Source organism: Gadus morhua, chromosome 15, assembly GCF_902167405.1.
Source record: "Gadus morhua chromosome 15, gadMor3.0, whole genome shotgun sequence".
NCBI lineage: Eukaryota > Metazoa > Chordata > Actinopteri > Gadiformes > Gadidae > Gadus > Gadus morhua.
This window is the reverse complement of record NC_044062.1, coordinates 26258421-26275196: the sequence shown is the minus strand read 5'-3', so window position 1 is coordinate 26275196 and position 16776 is coordinate 26258421. Positions and strand designations below refer to the sequence as shown.

The 16776-nt window shown below is 46.1% G+C and overlaps 1 pseudogene; it reads left to right on the top strand.

Moving 5' to 3' along the window:
• Positions 1-7832: 7832 nt before the first annotated feature.
• LOC115559745 (uncharacterized) lies at positions 7833-16566 on the top strand (annotated as a pseudogene).
• Positions 16567-16776: the final 210 nt, after the last annotated feature.

Here is a 16776-nt window from a genome sequence, read left to right as displayed (position 1 = left end):
ACCACCAGCCAAAGATGCCTTGGTCCTCATGGTTGTAGCCATCAACGACTCCTGGAAAATCCCTGTTGCCTATTTCCTCATTGATGGAATGAATGGTGAAGAGCGTGCCAACGGTCACCAGGGAATGCCTTCATCGACTCCATGCCACCGGAGTTCGTACAGTCTCCTTGACGTGCGATGGACCATCATGCCACTTTTCCATGATGAGAGCCCTGGGAGCAAAATTGGATGTCAATAACATGAGATCCTCTTTTGCACATCCTGCTGACCCATCACCATTGATCCATGTGCTGCTGGATGTTTGCCATATGTTGAAGCTGATCAGAAACACATTAGCTGACGGGGGTTTACTCCAAACTCCAAACGGAGAAATCCGTTGGAAATACATTGAGGAGTTGAATAAACTTCAAGAGATGGAGGGACTACGACTTGGAAACAAGTTAAAAATGGCTCATGTACGGTGGGAGAAACAGAAGATGAAGGTGAAGCTTGCAGCTTAGGTGTTCAGCAGCATTGTAGCAGATGCTCTTGAGTACTGTAACACACAGTTGCATCTTCCACAGTTCAGCGGGTGCGAGGAGACAGTGAAGTTCCTGAGAATCATTGATGCCGCCTTCGATGTCCTTAACAGGTGGAACCCTTTGGGGAAGGGGTCCAAAGTCCCAATGAGGACATCCAACAAAGAACAGGTACAGGAAATCCTGCTAAAGGCTCAAAGGTCACTCTTGGAACTGAAAGACAGCAAAGGCAAGCTGGTGCATTTAGGCCCCAGGAAAACGTGTGTAGTTGGCTTTATTGCCAGTTGCGCAAGTGCGTGGAATATTTTCCTTGAAGTGGTCATCCAGCCAAATGCACCTTGCCGTTACCTCCTCACCTACAAGCTGAGCCAAGATCACCTTGAGCTGTTCTTCTCCTGTCTGAGAGCATGTGGTGGATGCAACAACAATCCCACATCAAGACAGTTTACAGCTGCCTAAAAGCAATCAACTACATTGCTGGGTTTGTGGTCAAAAAGCTAAAGGAAAGGCATACCTGCATGCATTGCGCCGAAGCTCTTTCTTCATCCACCGTACATCCCTTCATTCTGTTGAAGAATCGTGGAGGTTTGTCCAAACCATCTGACGGGATAGTTGCTGTGTGCAGGGAGTCGGAGCGTTGCTTTCAGAGAATTTTTAGAACAACTTCCGGCAAACTCCCCCAGGGACATGGTATAACAGCAGCCATTGTCATTCAAGTACTGGAATACAGTGCTGGTAAGACATTGTTCCCAGACCTGCACAACCACATGTTCGAAACCACTGTTGAGGACAATCACTTACATCTTCTGGTGAAAATGGCATCCTCTTTATATTGTAAAATAAGGATGAACCATCTGGCAAGACAGGCAACAGAGAGTCTGCATAAGGACTCTGTTAGACATAAATTCACAAATCTCATCCATTTTCATCACCAGTAAACCACATTACTGGGAAGGATAGATAGATAGATAGCAAACATACGTAATACCAAAAATTCCCCCACCCCTAATTTTAACAATTGGAATTAAACCATGCCAAATATAAACTATTTTATACTATAAATTGAAACCTTGCAAAAATTGTAAATAAGATTTAGAAAATAAGATAATTGTTGTCAACAGTGGAACATGTAGAGCATATCTCAAACCACCCTCCAGCCAATAAGATCGGATTTGTACAGTTTAGTGTTCAGTGTAATACTTGGAGCTTGCATGACGGAGCACAAGTTAGCACAAAGCACTCAAAACTGCACAAAGACATTGTTCAATTGTAGACTTGGAGCTTGCATAACGGAGCACAAGGCATAGTTGAATAGTACATTTCTTTTTGAAGAGCACATCCGATCAGTGACCTCTGTAACCTCTATAAAACAAAATAAATTCTATTGTCTCGTATTTATATACATGTTATGAGTTTGTGATGTGAGTCTATGGTCTTGTATATACATGTTTCATGTATTTATATGTTTTTTACATGTTGTGACTGTCTGAGTTTGTGATGTGAGTCTATGGTCTTGTATATACATGTTTCATGTATTTATATGTTTTTTACATGTTGTGACTGTCTGAGTTTGTGATGTGAGTCTTTGTTCTATTGTGTCTCGTATTCATATACATGTTGTGACTGTCTGAGTTTGTGATGTGAGTCTTTGTTCTATGTTCCCACTCTTGGCCTGCACCTTGACGTGGTGAGTGGGCTTTAAACTAAGCCAGGCCTTTTATATATTTTTGTTTGTTATTGATTGTTTGCCACAGTCTATCTTATTGATGATACAAAGCCTTAATTAAACCCCTTCTCTTCTGTTTGCAGAAACTGGAAACTTCAGAGTATATTTTATCTTAAGTTAGATAATCTTTTTTGTTTCCTCATCAGATCCCAGTCCATCATGCTCCTCTACTTGTCTGCCGTGCCACCATCATGCCTCATGCATCACCTCTCAGCGCCTACCCATCTTATTCCATTACTCCAGCTCTTTTACAAAAGTGACAAACATAAAGGTAGAACACACCTGTATCTCCCCAGGTGATTAACTATAAGCATTTCCTTTGCTAATGCTCCACTCAGTGTTCAAACACAAAACTGCATATATATTTACATGTCACTTGTACTGTATGAAACTCTCCTCGTTGATTTTTAAGCTCTCCATAACATGGAGAGCTTATTGCTTTGTATTTATCTTGGCTCTTTTTTGATGGTGTGCAAGTGTTTTCAATCTTTTATTAACTATACATGTAAGGTGTCCTTAACTGGCCTGAAAGGTGCCCATAAATAAAATGCATTTTATTATTATTTTTATTATTATTAATATAACATGGCTCCATCAAAAGCAATGTACACCTGCCAGTTACAGTTATCAGTTATACTACCTAGACATCTTTAATCTTATTTGCATACAGTAGGCCTGATTTCCTCTGAATATTGAAATAAAAAGAATCTCACGATTGTATTTCTGTCATTCAGATCTGATGGGTCTGTATATATTTGGTCATTTGATTATCGTTTTCAGATTAAAAAGCGAGTTGTAATTAAAAATGTATATACAAGGTGTTTTTCTAAGGTGTTTTTTAAGGTATGAGCAATTGTCTTTAACTTACTGGGTTAGACTAAAAGGAAGTGTTCACAACCCATCTATTTCAGTGCTTAGTGATTGTTGGGAATATACTAAAAAGGCCAATGGATTTGGTTGGAATATTGATAATTTAATGAATGAGTATGGTTTGAAAGAATTAAAGTATGGTCCAGCATTAGCTTTAAGTGGTATTCCTCCATGGCTGCTTCCTGATCCAGAGGTAAACATTGATTTATTAACAGGAAAAAGCGAGCATCTCACCAAGCAAAGTTTTGCTGATGCCTGCTCAAGTTATTTAAATACTTCATTCTATGGATATCTGAAAATATTTACAGATGGTTCTAAAGATCCCAAAGGACAATGTGGTATTGGCATATATATTCCAGAATTTGAAAAAGGATATGGATATAGAGTGGGTGACTTTATCAGTATACTCAATCGAGATGGCCACAATAATAACCGCTCTTAGATGGGTTGTAGATACTAAACCTCTTAGATCAGTGATATGAACTGATTCTATGGCAGTACTACAAAGTTTTATAACAGATAATTCAATACGTGAAGATTTAGTGATAGAGGTAAAGCATCTTCTTTTAAATATTATAAGCCTTGGTTTAGATATTCAGTTATGTTCCAGCCCACCATGGAATATATGGCAATGAAATTGCTGATAAATTAGCTAAAAGATACTAACCTAATTAGAAGAATTTAACCTTAAGTATATATTTTTTTTTTATTTATTATTTTTATTTATTCATTTCTTTTGTTAGTTTGTTTTATTTTGTTTATTTTGTTTCGTTAGTTTGGTTTTTTCTTTGAATTTATTTTTATGATTTAAAGTATCATTTGCCAACGTCCTTGTCACACACTCCTGTGTAGAAGTCCAGTAGGTGGCGGTATATGGGGAAAAACTATGATGTAGAAGAAGAAGAAGAAGAAGATCTCTGCATCCGGTACGTCGCGGACTAGGCCACGTGTCTTGGCCCCATAACGCGGAAGCAAATCGCTCCTGTATGTTACCCTGCGCCACTGAGCAGTTTGTATAGGAATGAATGGGCAGCCATTTTCCAGTGCGTGGTCCATCCCTTATTATGTCCATGAGACAGACCATGGACATATTATAGAATGGACAACGGATTCCAAAATGGCGCCTATTCATTCCTATGTAAACTGCTCAGTGGCGCAGGGCAACATCGAGGAGCGATATGCTTCTGCATCATGGGTCTATGGCTACGCCCTATTTCATGACGTACCGGATGCAGAAATATAGAACGTATGCCCATCCCCCCACTCCGGTCCAACAACAATATAAAATTATACCGTAATGCACCTGTTCTTTGCCTTTGGATCTTTTGAATAAATGGATCAATATATGATTAATCAAAATGATCGCAAGCAGAGGACCGTGAGAGTTATTGAGCAGCAGATGAACCAGTCCAAAAATCGGACACGTTAACGGAGCACTGAACTAGGCCCTCTCGGATGCCATTTGTTTCACTACGACTCCTTTCAGCTGCACACCCCTCTTCCCCAGCAGATAACGGCTAATAAAACGCTTGAGGTGGCGTCTTGAAAAGAAAAAAAATACATTTTTTTAGGACATGGCATGAAGGTAATTATGAGCCTTTGATTGATATCCAGACATTTTTTTGCGGAGACACATTCCTGTTCCCCACTTGTATTGGAGTGAACAGAGATATCTACATCTGGGTCCCATGATTTGAGGGACCCATCCACAGCCCGCTTAAACAGCTGCAATACCAGGCTTGGCCACTGAGCACTGGTGGATTGCGGAAGTATGCAGTGTTCCTGGGGGCTTGAGACAGACCCCACTCCTTTTAACGAACGGATACGGCAAGAGTCGTATCTATTGTTTCTATTTCATGTAGGCTACGCCGTCTATGCTTCGCCTTATGGGCTTGTCCCGTGCGCGCGCTTGCACAGGAGACGGGGGCCGCTATGGCGGCCCCCGTCTCCTGTGTCGCCTGCCGGGAGCTGCCTGAAGAGGGGATCCTCTCCAGGCATCTCTTCTTTTCCCCTGCGGTGGACCTGACGACGATGGCATCATCGACCCCGACGACGACGCCTCCATGGACGGCGACTCGGCGTCCGGTTTTTCCCGCTCTCGGGTTACAACCGCCACCGTCGTACAACACGAGGGACCGCGCCGGATGATCGATCTCTTCGGGGAGATCATGGGTGAGGCGGCGGCAATCAAAGGGTTTCCCATGCCGGCCCCGCCTCTCGCCCCCGTATCTGACGATATGCAGGGCGAGTGGTTTCGCACCCCATCTGCTTCCCGGCTGGTTACCCAGTGCCCCTTGTTCCCGCCTGTGCAGAACTTGTTTACTGCTGCAGGTGGGGACCCTTCTACCCTGAAGGCTCCGGTAAGCGAGGGGGATCCCTCGCCTGGAGCCTCCACTGGCAGCGCTTCTCTGTCCGGGCGCCGGATGGCGCCCTAACAAAAAGCCGCTGCCCCCCGACCGCCTCCAGAAGCAGATTGTCGGCCTAACGGATGTTAGGCCTGCGGCGGTCAACAACATCGCCCTGCTCTCCTCTGCCATGGTCTCCTTGTCGGCTGACAGGGAGGCCTACGGCCCGGAGGAAGCCGCGAGATGGCTGCCGGTTTCCCGTTTTTCCAGCGCCATCCTCCAGCTATGCCAGCCGATAGCCGTTCAGGCCTGATGGCCTATTTGGTCCCCGGTTCTCCGAGGTGCTCGCGCACCAGCAGTTAGTCCGTGAGAATCGTTCCCGGTTCGGGGCGATTCTCACGGGCTCCTCCCACCAGCAGGCTGGGAGGAGGCGGGGTCCAAGCCGGTCCCAGCGTTCCAGGGGGCCGCCTCCGACTCCAGCCCTGGTGCCGCTGCAGCAGCAGCAGCCTCAGCCGCCGCAGACGGGTAGAGCAGCGCCACGGACCGGGAAGTTCCAGAAGCTTGCTCCTACTTTTTCTTTCCCTTAAAGAAAAAAGTAAAGGCCGAGGCTCCCATGAAAGGGAGCCTCCTCCCTTTCATGGGAAGCCCCCTTTGGTTCACACGCAGTGTGGAGGCGGTAGGGGCAGAGGAATACGGGTTATTCCTGGACGGTCTTCCTCAGCTGTCGGCTCGCCCTCTCTCTGACCGCTATGCGTGTTGGCAAGAGCGGTGCGTTCTGCCATCGTGGTTGGACACCACGTTGGAATAGGGCCATCCCATACAGTTCAAGCGTCGTCCCCCACCCTTTATGGGGTTGGTGGAGACCACGCTACGGGACCCGGCTGCGAGCAGGGCTCTGGCAGCAGAGGTGGCACGTCTCTTGGTGAAGGGGGCCATCACTGTAGTTCCCCCCCACGAGTCTCACCTAGGTTTTTATTCCCGCTACTTCCTGGTTTCCAAGAAGTCAGGGGAAAAGAGACCTATTCTGGATCTTCGCGTGTTCAACAGATTCGTTGCCACGAGGAAGTTCAGAATGCTCACTGTCGGAGCGTTGTTCCGGTGTGTGAGAGAGGGCGATTGGTTCACCTCCCTGGATCTCAAGGATGCTTACTTCCACGTCCCTGTTCGGCAGGCGCACAGGAAGTTTCTCCGCTTTGCCTTTATGGGGATGGCGTACGAGTACCAGTGTCTGCCGTTCGGCTATTCCCTGGCTCCGCGCACCTTCTCGAAGTGTGTGGAGACGGCGTTGGAACCGCTCAGGCGTCAGGGAAAGAGGATTCTCTTCTACCCAGACGACCTGCTTAGTCTGAGCAACTCAGAAGAGACCGCGAGAAGGGACACCGTGTTGGTGATAAACCTTCTCTCCTTCCTGGGTTTTGCCATCAACTGGGAGAAGAGCTCCCCGCTCCCCAGCCGGCAGACAGTCTACTTGGGGCTTTGCCTAGACTCAGCCACCATGACTGCGATGCTTTCGCCTCCTCGGCGAGACGCCATCCTGTCGGCGCCCTCCCGTTTTTCACGTTCGCAGAAACGTGACCGCACTGTCCACCATGCGCCTGTTAGGGCTGATGGCAGCTGCCCAGCCCGTGGTCCCCCTGGGTCTGCTCTTTATGCGCAGACTCCAGCGGTGGTTTGCTCGCCAACGGTTGGACCCCAGGCGACACAAGCTCAGGGTGCTCCTCGTTCCCAGTTCGGTGTCGCCAGACCTGGAATATTGGAAAAGACCCTCCGCCCTTCTCAGGGGTGATCCCCTGGGCAGGGTGGCGTCCTACGTAGTGGTCTTCATGGATGCCTCGTTGACGGGTTGGAGAGGAACGTGCCTCTCTCACTCGGTCGGAGACGAGTGGCGCACGCCCCTACAGCACACATAAATGTGTTGGAGCTCGACGCTGTGAGGAAAGTGCTGTTGCATTTCTTTGACCTGGTGCGCGGCCGCCACGTTCTGATCAGGACAGACAGCGTGTCGGCGGCGGCGTACATCAACAGACAGGGGGGAGTCCGCTCCCCTGCTCTCCACCGAAAGGCGGTCGAGCTCTGGCTTTGGGCTCATCAGTATCTCCTCAGTCTGAGAGCCCTGCATATCGCGGGCGCCCAGAACTTTGGGGCGGACCTCATGTCTCGCGGCGGTCCCCGCCGAGACGAGTGGCGGTTACATCCCGACATTGTCAGACTGATCTGGCAGAGGTTTGGGACAGCGCAGGTGGACCTCTTCGCGTCCAGGGAGAACACGCACTGCAGGTGGTGGTTCTCCCTCAGCCCTCGGGATCTTCCCCCGTTGGGGGTAGATGCGTTGGCACACACACCTTGGCCGCGGGCTCTCTTGTATGCGTTTCCCCCGCTCCAGCTGATCCTTCCTCTTCTGGAACGGGTCAGACAGGAGAGACTGTCCCTGATATTAGTGGCCCCGGAGAACCGTTCAGCTCTGTGGTTTCCAGAGAAGGCCGCACTCTCGCGGTCAGCGCCGTGGCCAGTACCGTTCAAGCCGGATGTGCTTTCACAGGCCCACGGGACGGTGCACCACCCGCCCGATGTCTCGGGACGGCTGTTGGTTTTGCTCCTGAGAGGTTGATCCTGCAGGGCAAAGGTTTGCCTGAGACGGTTATCAACACTATTCAGAGCGCTCGTGCGCCTTCTACTTCTTCCCTCTACTTCTTCCCTCTTCCCTCTAAGTGGTGCGCCTTCTCTAATTGGTGTGAGAGGAACCACGCTGTCCCATCTCAATGCGAGGTGGGAAGCGTGCTTTCGTTTCTGCAAAACTTATTGGAAAAAGGTTTGGCCCTCTCCACTATCAAGGTCTATGCGGCAGTCGTTTCGGCTGGCCATGCAGGCTGTGATGGTGAACCGATCTTCAGCCATCCACTGGTCAATAGATTCTTGCGTGGGGCTAGACGGGTTAGGCCTGTTTTCCCGCGTGCTTACACCACGCTGGGATCCCCCACAGTGTTGCGCGGATTGTCCAGGGATCCTTTCGAGCCTCTTTCTCAGGCCCCCTTGGATGCCCTGTCATTTAAGACGGCACTCTTGTTGGCCTTGGTTTCTGCCAAGTGGCCGGTGAGCTAACCGCTCTGTCTGTCAGCCCAAGTTGCTTATTGCTAAACGAGGACAGCTCCTTCGCGTTGCTCAGACCTAATCCTGCGTTCCTCCCGAGAACATTAATTGTTCTTTTCGGCCTTAGGGATATTGTGCTTAAGGCTTTTCACACCCTGCCTCATTCTAGTGAGGCGGAGGCGGAGTTACATCTCCTGTGCCCGGTTCGGGCGTTGGCTATGTACGTGAATCGCTCGGCCGCGTTCCGCTCCACACAACAGTTGTTTGTGTGTTATAGGGACGCTAGCAGGGGCCGCTTTCTCTCTAAACAGCGGTTTTCTCGCTGGGTATGTGAGGGTGTTTGCTTAGCCTACTCTCGGCAGGGCTTGGCGCCACCATTGGGCGTTAAAGCTCACTCAACACGGAGCATGGCCTCTTCAACGGCTCTACTCAGGGGCGTTTCGGTGGAAGACATCTGCACGGCTGCGTCATGGTCTTCCCCCGGCCCCTTTGTCCGTTTTTACATGTTAGACATGTCCAGGGGCTCACTCTGCAACTCTGTGCTGGAGTCCGGGACCCCTTTTACGGCTTAAGAATATAGACATGTTCTTTAAAGCGGCGTGGTTGGATTTCCTCTCGCCGGCTGGCGAGTTGGACTTGATTACCAGTCTTACTCTCCCACCTTTTTTCAAATAGAAAACAGGCTAGGGGGGTTTCTTTATTGGCTTGCCAATTGTCAGGTGGCTTTGTTTGCCAGTGTGGCACTCCCGCCGTTTTCCTCCAATAAGAAACGGCCGAGAGTTTGGAGAGACGGATTCTGTGGCTCCGCCCCCGGTAGTAGCGGACCTAATGGAAACCGTGTTGCTCTGGTTTTTCTTTTCCTTTTCATGGGTTCCATGAAGCACGGATTAGAGCCGGAGTCTTTACAGACTCACTTTTTTCTCCCTTGATCATTGCCATGCTTGATCTAGGAGGAATTCGCTTTTTATTAAGCTGTTTTGTTTTACACTTCCTTGGCTTTTTTGAGTCTTAATGTGTTCTGGTGACTTAGGTCGTTTTGACTGGGGTCCAGCAGGAGTACATTGATCGGGCTCCACACGCAGCTTCACCTTAGCCCATAAGGCGAAGCCTACACGGCGTAGCCTACATTAAATAAAACGATAGTTATGTCATTATAACTCTAGTTCTATGATTTTAGGCGTATCCGTCTAGTTTCCCACCTGCTGTACCCTCCAAATGCTGAAAGAAAAGCATGGAGGATGAGCGACGGTATACACCGCCTTATATAGACAGGATACCGTGGGGAAATGTGGGCGGTGCCCACGCTGATAGGTGCATAGTTTGAATTTTCAGGGACAAGCCCATAAGGCGAAGCCTAGACGGCTACGCCTACAATCATAGAACTAGAGTTATAATAACATAACTATCGTTATCTCCGCTGGTCTGGATACGTCACCCCTTGTATTCTTCTGATTGGTCGTAGTTCATTCCAATTGCGTGCAGTGATATTTTCAAATGCATGCTTGGTGCCACCCCTGGAGTATGGCCATTTTCATTAATCGTTGCCAGACACTACAGCTTTCTAGATGTGGGTCTGGATTTCAAGGCTTTTTTCTGAGTAGAAACCAAATGTACTGTAAATGAGCCATGCCATAAAGCACTACATCACACTATATTGCTGGCATCCAAGTTGTCTCACAGATTTGTATGAATATGCTTTACTGTAAAACAGCCTGCGGCGAACTCCAGGGACCAGAGGACTGACCAACTGACTAGACCAGGATACTGCTTCACATTAAGCAGCCACTTTCACTCCACTGACAGCTTCTTGTGTGAGTGAAAAGCAGCAGGGATGGAGCAGCGATCAGCTCAGAGCGGCCTGGTACAGAAATCATAAAGTATACACCACCTTGAATGGATTCCCATTGAATTTCAATAATGATTTAATGCAGTCATGTGAAAATGGTCTGAGTTCCTCTTTGTGTTTCCCTTCTTTGGTACATTTATCCCAGAATACAATACATTTTATCCAAGAATACAATACATTTTGAGGCGATTATTACATTAAATGCTCTCCGACCAAGTTTAAAAAAATTGCAATATCTACTAACCCCAGTGGTGTATAAAGTACTCAAAAGCCATACTTAAGTAAAAGTACAGATACCTTACTGGAAAATTACTTAAGTAAAAGTAAAAGTCACCTTTTAGAATAGTACTTAAGTAAAAGTATTAAAGTATCTGGGGTCTCATTTATAACCGTTGCGTACGCACAAAACGGGGCTGAAAGTTGCGTACGTGACTTTTCACGCCAAGGTTGTGATCTATAAAAAACCAACTTGACGGGAAAATGTGCGCAGCCCTAAGCAAACTCTGACCCATGCGTACGCATGGTTTGGAGGAAAAGGAGAATTGGCGACACAGACGGTGTGGTGGTGAACTGAAGTCAGACCGAAGAATTGCAGAGTGAGAAGAACGATTATGTTTTATCATCGCCCTTCATCAATTTAATTTCAACCCGTATCATGCGTTAAATCCTAATCTGAATAATTTAAGTCCACTGCGTTATTTCTCAGTTATAACTCCAGAAATATCTCCTTAGAATAGATATAAAAAGAAATTCTCTGTATTTAATCCCGTCACTCCATACTGTCCACTGACGGCGCGACTGCATGGAATAAAGCATCTGTCCAACATGTGTCAATAACATAATATTTTTATGTGACACTAAACACATGATCAAATGTCAATTAAATCCCAAGTGTGAAAAACCAAGCCACACTCATCACAATCGTTGTCCGTTACTCTTGATGCTTTTCATGACAAATCAGGCATTAAAAAGGGGTTATGTTCAAGAACATTTTACGTGGGTAATTACAAACTGATTATCCAAGGCGTTCTCGTCAGTCTTATTACCGTAACCCTATAAATACAGAGGTGAGCGCCGTGGTAATGCTGCACCATATGGCACTTCTGGCGGACCATGCAGGATTCGGAGGGAGAGGGTATTTAAGGTAAAGGTAAGGTACTTTTATTTATATAGCACATTTCATGCCAATGGCAACCCAAAGTGCTTTACACAAATACAATGAAGTGTTTTCCATAATAAAAGGAAGACAAGACAAAAGATCTAAAAATTAAAATACATAAAATCAGATAAAAAAAACATAAAGTGAATAAAGGGTTATGCATAAGGGAGAGCATATTAAACAAAAAAAAAAAAAAAGGGACCATAACGATTTATTGGTAGGCTACATAAAAATATGTAACTCTATGTCAGACCACTTCTTTTTTAATTCTGGGACTGTGCGCTCCGTGCTACTGACAGAGTTCACTGCTGCAGCAACATGTTGCCACTCACTCTGCTTTTTGTTGTTGGCGATCCCAATCCCGTGACCGCCGAACAAAACTACCTTTCGGGCCTCCATCTCACCCACAAGTGTCTCCACTTCAACCTCCGTGAAATTTCGCTTTTTTGATTTTCTCAGTACTTCTGCCATTGTTTCCAACAAGACATAATACCGGCATCTGAGTCTGTTTTATATGCAGATCGCATTCATGAGGTCATTTGCATTGACCATTTATGGTTAAAAAGGGGCGTGTAGAGGGCGGAACGTGAAGCTGATTCAGCTGCACACAATTGTAGTCAGTATGTGATTTATAAAGCAAAGATTGCGTACAGGTGTGCGTACGCAGTGTTTTATAAATCTGAATACTTTTTGGCGCACGCAAAACTTGGCTTCTGGGCGTACGCACATTTTTAGTAACGATCCTACGCACAGTTTTATAAATGAGACCCCTGATCTTTACTGTACTTAAGTATCAAAAGTACTTTTCTGATATTAAATGTACTTAAGTACTGAAAGTAAAAGTACAAGTAACTGCTGTTAATAAAAAAGCAAAGCGTCAGAATTTTGAGAATAATGGAGTTTAATTCAACTAACACAAACACAATAGGCAAAACTCCACAAGGCCATAAACACTTCCGGTCCAACCTACCTCCAGGACCTCCTCACCGCTCATTTTAAATCAAGGACACTCAAACCTCCTTGCAGTGTTAAAGTGTGCTATACAAATTAAATGAATTATTTATCATTATTAAAACAGCACCGAAAGTGTGTGTGTGTGTGTGTCTGTGCGTGTGTGTGCGTGTCTGTGCGTGCGTGTGTGTGCGTGCGTGTGCGTGTGTGCGCTGGTACACGTTACTTAATATTGATTTTGGTGTCATCCAGGATCGCGGATTTTCGGAAAACTTAAGTCCCTGCCCAAAAAGGGTATTTAAATTAGCTTTGTAGCTAAAATGGCACATATACAGCGTATTGAAGTGTATAAGATAGTGTTGTAATACTGCGTGTACAAACCAGCCTGATACAAATAGTAGAATTTTGATAGCCCTTGCCCTCGTCCTAGCCATGCATTTGTGTGTTGACAGTCGTAGGAGTTTTGATCGACGTAGCAACAGTAACTAAGCAAGGGGGCTTTGCGAACGTGCGCTGATTCGCCAAACAGGCTCGCAGTCTGTGTTCTACCACAGTCCCCAACGTTATTCTCATATCTCTCATGATTCATTTTTTTTTCCTAAAGATGAGTTGATTTTGTAACGAGTAACGAAGGTTTCAAGGGAAATGTAGCGGAGTAAAAGTATCCGTTTTCTTTGCAAAATGTAGCGAAGTAAAAGTAAAAGTACAGAGAAATATAAGTAGTAAAGTAAAGTACAAATATCCAAAAAAACGACTTAAGTACAGTAACGAAGTATTTCTACTTCGCTACTATACAACACTGACTAACCCTAACCCTATCCTCTATAGGTCACAAGGTTTTGAAAATTAAAACCCAAAACACGTCCCTCCCTGTCTGCTATTCCAGACATTTCTGTGATTCATTTGCGCTTTTGTGATTGACAGGCGATATGGATTACCCCAAATCAGTCAGGGAAGATTGACGAAACAGGTGTGAAAAGAGGGTCAAGACTGCAAGTTTTGGTACCACACAGGGGAGGCCGTGAGAGATTGTGTTCCACTTCTGAGGGACTGCTTGAGTTGTGCGTGAGTGACTGCTCACCTAGAACCCCAGCGAGGATCTAGGATCAGTTACAGGGTGTAGCAGACAGCAGCATGGTGGTCGGTTCATTGTGAGAACAACAGCAAATGCATTGGACAACGTTATAGTACAACATGATTGACGGAACTGAGACTGCAAAACATAATTTCAATTTTAGTTTTTCTACCTCAACAGATATTAGAGATTGATGTTTTGAAGGAAAAGGTTTATTGATGATTATTAAACCTTTGATTATTGAAGCCCAACTGGATATATTACAGTTCACAAGATTTTCGATGCCCAAAAATGTCTCCTGAAAATAATCTGCACCATGGATGGGGTTCATGAGATATACAGCATCCCAAAGCTATCTTGTAATATTTTCAGAACGCTTGGACAAATATTATCCCCTGGAAAGTTATTTTAATGCTAAAAAAAGGGTGAGATTACTAAGAGAGTGTTAAAGGGGATTTAGCACGACCAAAGACATTAATAAATTACATTTTTATGAGGCAGATCAGTCCTGAAAAGAGGCGCGTTATCAAAGGAAAAGGCAAAACTTACTGAACGATGTTTCAGGGATCAGGTTGTGTTTTGTTTTTTTGGCTCTAAGCTTCACGGTTTACTCTCATTGAAGCACAATACAGACAGAGACCAGCAAACATGCATCGGGTATGTCTGGACACACACACTGGATCTCTTTGAAACATAAACCCTCCATTCACAGGAATAAGCTTGGCTAGGCCTTGGCAGGCAGCAGCCAACTTTATCCAATGCAACCGTATCTTTAAAGAAATATAACATTTAGAGTGGCCCCTCACGTCACCCTTTCATTCTCTGGTACATCGTTGCGTGCACCTTCGCAGGATTGTGTGTGTGTGTGTGTGTGTGTGTGTGTGTGTGTGTGTGTGTGTGTGCGTGTGTGTGTGTGTGTGTGTGTATGTGCATACTTGTGTTTGCATCAGGTTTTAAGAGGTTGTGTGAAGTGTATGTGTGTACCTTGCATTTGTACGAAAGTATGATTTCTATCCCATGGGTTCTGCAACTCTCTCATGCCAAAGAACCCCCAGAATGTGTACACACACACACACACACTGAGACGCATGAAGGCACATACACAAAAACACAAATGCACACCCCTCCTCCCCGCCCCAAACACACACTCAAACTGCACTGTGGTAGCAGCTATGCAGATGTGAAGACGGACTCTCGGGACTTGGGTTATGGAAGGTTGGGTTCCAGGGATTTGAAAGACAAATGCAGACGTGATGGCCAGCTGTGTGCCCAGTGTTTGTTCAGCTAGTGTCTGAGAGCCAGTAAGCTCCAGCGAAATGGAGACAGGCCGGTCGGCTGGCTGCAACGGCCCCAGGCAAGGGGATACACTGGAGAGAGAGAGAGAGAGAGAGAGAGAGAGAGAGAGAGAGAGAGAGAGAGAGAGAGAGATATAAAAATAATCAAATCAAAGTAATTTCAAACACAGAGTATAAGGAAATGGAGATAAATCAAAGATTCAAACCATGGAAATCCTAATGGGAAAGTGTTAAGGCATGGCATGTAAAGCGGCCCTAGGCAGGGCTTTGGCTCCTTGAGAAGAGAGAGCCCAACTGTGTGACACCAAACTTCTCTCTGAATCAGGAAATCTAGTTTTTTTCCTGCCGACTCGACAAATGAAGGTGGAATAAATGAGTGTGGAGTGGTTCTGTATTGTTGCCAGCAAGAGACATTGTTGTATTTTTCCCTTTAACACTTATTTTTACTTGAGTTGCCGTCTCACTGCCTCACATACAGTGCAATTTCAAAACTTTAGGCACTCCCCTTCACTTCTAATATATAGGATAAAAAGTAATATACTAAACCCAAACATCCTCTTCAGCCAGAGACAAACCTCTGGATAGGTTATGTAGAAGCCCCTTTAATTGGTTGTTCCCCAGCTGTGCCCAGGTTCAGTTAAAGTGTAAATATTTTTTACTGTTTGGTTTTTCTATGTGAAGCTTGTCGGATATTTATGGGCACTTTTTAAATAATCAGAGAAATGGTGAAAAGCTTCAATAAACACAAAATGTGAGGCAAACAAGAATGAGCGTATGGTTTTAGAAATTCTATAATAACAATGATGATGAATAGACCTTAGTGTGTGTTGAAAGGCAGTCTTTGTTGGACCCACTCCCCATTAAATGAGCCCAGCTCAAAATATCAGTGATACTGTTTGGACACCCAATAGCTTCCTGTGTGCCCACTGTGTCTGTCTACATATGTCTGGGTGTGTGTCTGTGCGTTTATGTGTGTCTGTCCCAAGTGTTATTGTAACATTAAGCTGGATCAGGTTTCCCCATGGTTAAGATTTAGGATTAACCCCTAGTATTTGGCTTCCCCTCTCTCCCCCTCACCCCCTCCACACATAAAATGTTCTAAAGAACAGATGTGTGGGTGTTATTTTGACTCTCACCATCTCCCGCTGTGTCTGTCTGTGTGCTTATGTTATTATTTGAGTGAGTGAGAATTGGTTTATCTGTTTTGTGTGTGCATGTGTGAATGTGTGTCCACGCACCCACGTTACTTTGAGGTGACTGGACGGTATTAATATAATGGTTTAAAGTTACATTTACCTAATCCCCAAACTATCCCCGCTGGCCCTTCCAGCCTGGTCCACTTCCCTCCCAGCCTACATCCTCCGGTCCACTCCCCTCCCAGCCTCACTCCCCCATTCCCCTCCCAGCCTCACTCCCCCGGTCCCCTCCCAGCCTCCATCCCCCGGCCCTCTCCCAGCCTCCATCCCCCCTCTCCACTGCCCTCCCAGCCTCCATCCCCGGTCAACTCCCCTCCCAGCCTCAATCCCCCGTTCCCCTCCCAGCCTCAATCCCCCGGTCCCCTCCCAGCCTCCATCCCCGGTCAACTCCCCTCCCAGCCTCAATCCCCTGGTCCCCTCCCAGCCTCCATCCCCGGTCAACTCCCCTCCCAGCCTCAATCCCCTGGTCCCCTCCCAGCCTCCATACCAAAGCAATAAGACACAAATATTACATAACACATTAAGACAGATCGAACTACATGACTTTGTTATTTAGGGTTTAAAATCCATTGAGCTAAGCGTGTTCACCTGGTGACGCGGTAACATTACCACGCATTCACGTATTAATGTTTTTATACCCATTGATTTTTACCATTTTACCACCCGTGGGTTTTTACCATTTACCAATGAGCTGACAAGATAAAAAGT